Source organism: Salvelinus fontinalis, chromosome 27 (genome assembly GCF_029448725.1).
Source record: "Salvelinus fontinalis isolate EN_2023a chromosome 27, ASM2944872v1, whole genome shotgun sequence".
Classification (NCBI taxonomy): Eukaryota; Metazoa; Chordata; class Actinopteri; order Salmoniformes; family Salmonidae; genus Salvelinus; species Salvelinus fontinalis.
In genome coordinates, this window is record NC_074691.1 from 35365899 (window position 1) to 35370898 (window position 5000).

Here is a 5000-nt window from a genome sequence, read left to right on the forward strand (position 1 = left end):
ACTATAGAGGACAAACAGTCACTACTATAGAGGTCACACAGTCACTACTATAGAGGACAAACAGTCACTACTATAGAGGACAAACAGTCACTACTATATAGGACAACCAGTCACTACTATAGAGGACAAACAGTCACTACTATAGAGGACAAACAGTCACTACTATAGAAGACAAACAGTCACTAATATAGAGGACAAACAGTCACTACTAAAGAGGACAAACAGTCACTACTATAGAGGACAAACAGTCACTACTATAGAGGACAAACAGTCACTACTATAGAGGACAAACAGTCACTACTATAGAGGACAAACAGTCACTACTATAGAGGACAAACAGTCACTACTATAGAGGACACATAGTCACTACTATAGAGGACAAACAGTCATTACTATAGAGGACAACCAGTTATTACTATAGAGGACAAACAGTCACTACTATAGAGGACAAACAGTCACTACTATAGAGGACAAACAGTCACTACCATAGAGGACAAACAGTCACTACTATAGAGGACAAACAGTCACTACTATAGAGGAAAAACAGTCACAACTATAGAGGACAAACAGTCACTACTATACAGGACAACCAGTCACTACTATAGAGGACAAACAGTCACTACTATAGAGGACAAACAGTCACTACTATAGAGGACAAACAGTCACTACTATAGAGGACAAACAGTCACTACTATAGAGGACAAACAGTCACTACTATAGAGGACAAACAGTCACTACTGTAGAGGACAAACAGTCACTACTATAGAGGACAAACAGTCACTACTAAAGAGGACACATAGTCACTACTATAGAGGACAAACAGTCACTACTATAGAGGACAAACAGTCACTACTATAGAGAACAAACAGTCACTACTATAGAGGACAAACAGTCACTACAATAGAGGACAAACAGTCACTACTATAGAGGACAAACAGTCACTACTATAGAGGACAAACAGTCATTACTATAGAGGACAAACAGTCACTACTATAGAGGACAAACAGTCACTACTATAGAGGACAAACAGTCACTACTATAGAGGACAAACAGTCACTACTATAGAGGTCACATAGTCACTACTATAGAGGACAAACAGTCACTACTATAGAGGACAAGCAGTCACTACTATAGAGGACAAACAGTCACTACCATAGAGGACAAACAGTCACTACTATAGAGGACAAACAGTCACTACTATAGGAACTCAAACTTGTGACAGTAGAATCGGGAAGTTGGGGAATAAGTAAGTCAAATTCTACAGATGCAGATAACCTACAGGACAGTAGATCTCCAGGAAGAGGGTTGGACTGATAACCTACAGGACTGTAGTTCTCCAGGAAGAGGGATAGACTGAAAACCTACAGGACAGTAGATCTCCAGGAAGAGGGATGGACTGATGACCTACAGGACAGTAGATCTCCAGGAAGAGGGATGGACTGATAACCTACAGGACTGTAGATCTCCAGGAAGAGGGATGGACTGATGACCTACAGGACAGTAGATCTCCAGGAAGAGGGATGGACTGATAACCTACAGGACAGTAGATCTCCAGGAAGAGGGATGGACTGATGACCTACAGGACAGTAGATCTCCAGGAAGAGGGATGGACTGAAAACCTACAGGACAGTAGATCTCCAGGAAGAGGGATGGACTGATGACCTACAGGACAGTAGATCTCCAGGAAGAGGGATGCTGATAACCTACAGGACAGTAGATCTCCAGGAAGAGGGATGGACTGATAACCTACAGGACTGTAGATCTCCAGGAAGAGGGATGGACTGATAACCTACAGGACAGTAGATCTCCAGGAAGAGGGATGGACTGATAACCTACAGGACAGTAGATCTCCAGGAAGAGGGTTGGACTGATAACCTACAGGACAGTAGATCTCCAGGAAGAGGGATGGACTGATAACCTACAGGACAGTAGATCTCCAGGAAGAGGGATGGACTGATAACCTACAGGACTGTAGATCTCCAGGAAGAGGGATGGACTGATAACCTACAGGACAGTAGATCTCCAGGAAGAGGGATGGACTGATAACCTACAGGACAGTAGATCTCCAGGAAGAGGGATGGACTGATAACCTACAGGACTGTAGATCTCCAGGAAGAGGGATGGACTGATAACATGCAGGACAGTAGATCTCCAGGAAGAGTGATGGACTGATGACCTACAGGACAGTAGATCTCCAGGAAGAGGGAAGGGCAGCCCTGATATAAAGGGCAGAACAGAGCACTGCAGTTAGTTAGGAAAAACGGCTTACATGATCTGTCATGCACACACTCATACAAATGCAGAAATGCTGGAATGGCATGCACATGAAACACACACACACACACACACACACATACACACACACACACACACACACACACACACACACACACACACACACACACACACACACACACACACACACACACACACACACACACACACACACACACACACACACACACACATCTTAGAAAAATGGGGTTCCTCTGCGTACTGACACAGAACAAGGCTGTTACAGGATGTTACAAAAGGAAACCAACCGTTAGTTGTTTCAGACAGAGGAGGAGGGACTTAAGATGTATTTCTGCTTGTGGGCAGCTTGTTTTTTCATGCCTGACTGTGTGCGTGCAGACAGTTCCTATCTAAAACCATCCCCATAGGAGAACCATTTGAAGAAACCTTTTGTTTCCAAGTAGAACCAATATGTGGAAAAGGTTCTACGTACATCCCAAAATGATTCTACGTGGAACCAAAAAGGGTTCTAACTAGAAGCAAAAGGATTCTACCTTGAACCTAAATGGTTATACCTGGATCCACAAGGGTTCTACCTGGAACCTAAAGGGTTCTACCTGGATCCAAAAGTGTTCTACCTGGAACCTAAAGATTCTACATAGATCCAAAAGGATTCTACCTTGAACCTAAATGGTTATACCTGGATCCACAAGGGTTCTACCTGGAACCTAAAGGGTTCTACCTGGATCCAAAAGGGTTCTACCTGGAACCTAAAGGGTTCTAACTGGATCCAAAAGTGTTCTACCTGGAACCTACATGGTTCTACCTGGATCCACAAGGGTTCTACCTGGAACCTAAAGGGTTCTACCTGGATCCAAAAGTGTTCTACCTGGAACCTAAAGATTCTACATAGATCCAAAAGGATTCTACCTTGAACCTAAATGGTTATACCTGGATCCACAAGGGTTCTACCTGGAACCTAAAGGGTTCTACCTGGATCCAAAAGGGTTCTACCTGGAACCTAAAGGGTTCTAACTGGATCCAAAAGTGTTCTACCTGGAACCTACATGGTTCTACCTGGATCCACAAGGGTTCTACCTGGAACCTAAAGGGTTCTACCTGGATCCAAAAGTGTTCTACCTGGAACCTAAAGATTCTACATAGATCCAAAAGGATTCTACCTTGAACCTAAATGGTTATACCTGGATCCACAAGGGTTCTACCTGGAACCTAAAGGGTTCTACATGGATCCAAAAGGGTTCTACCTGGAACCTAAAGGGTTCTACCTGGATCCAAAAGGGTTCTACCTGGAACCTAAAGGGTTCTAACTGGATCCAAAAGTGTTCTACCTGGAACCTACATGGTTCTACCTGGATCCAAAAGGGTTCTACCTGGAACCTAAAGGGTTCTACCTGGATCCAAAAGGTTTCTTCAAAGGGTTCTCCAATGGGGACGGTTTTAGATAGGAACTGTCTGCACGCACACACTCAGGAACACACCTCAACCCCCTCCTCTCCTGTCTGAAACCACAGCTGGTTTCCTATTGTAACATCCTGCCTCGGCCTTGTACTGTGTCAGTATACAGCTTACACTGCAAAGATGTGGTGAGGCTAGCACATTTAACTGAACCCCCCCCCACACACACACACAGACACACACACACACACACACACACACACACACACACACACACACACACACACACACACACACACACACACACACAGACACACACACACACACACACACACACACACACACACACACACACACACACACACACACACACACACACACACACACACACACACACACACACACACACACACACATAGATGATTGATGTAAACCCTGAGAGAGAGGTGTGTGTGAGCGGTGTGTGTGTGAGCGGTGTGTGTGAGCGGTGTGTGTGTGAGCGGTGTGTGTGTGAGCGGTGTGTGTGTGAGCGGTGTGTGTGAGCGGTGTGTGTGAGCGGTGTGTGTGTGTGTTTGAGATATTTGTGAGCATTGTGTGTGTGAAGAATGATGAGTGTCATCAGACAGCGCGCGGCTGTCGCTAAGGGAGGGCTGCCGTCGCCACGACGACCCTGGCCTGGCTTTGAACCCATCTCCAGACACCTCACATCCCCTCTGGATGTGCACCGAGACATCACCACCAGTCTGCCGTCGACCCCTCTCACACACACACACACACACACACACACACACTCACACACACACACACACACACACACACACACACACACACACACACACACACACACACACACACACACACACACACACACACACACACACACACACACACACACACACACACACACACACAGGCACACTTGAACGCGCACACACACACACACACAGACACACACACACACACGGTGTGAATATTTCATGAATCTCTCTCTCTAGCCATCCATCTTTGATCTGCCTGGGCTGAGATACGTCTCTAGAGGACTACAGCTGAAATGTTGAACATTTTGGAATTTACTGTCTTGTTTGCAGCAGTGAATTATGTAGTTACTGTAGAGCACTGCTGGCCCCCCTTCTGAAGGATCAATCAATCAATCAATCTAATGTATTTATGAAGCCCTTCTTACATCAGCTGATGTCACAAAGTGTTGTACAGAAACCCAGCCTAAAACCCCAAACAGCAAGCAATGCAGGTGTAGAAGCACGAGGAAATCTCCCTAGAGAGGCCAAAACCTAGGAAGAAACCTAGAGAGGAACCAGGCTATGAGGGGTGGCTAGTCCTCTTCTGGCTGT

At 45.5% G+C, this 5000-nt stretch overlaps 1 protein-coding gene across 1 annotated transcript in view; it reads left to right on the forward strand.

The window, feature by feature from the left end:
* bcl11bb (BCL11 transcription factor B b) overlaps positions 1-5000 on the forward strand; it is a 71022-nt gene that overhangs the window by 23556 nt on the left and 42466 nt on the right. The gene's annotated exons all lie outside the window — the stretch shown is intronic.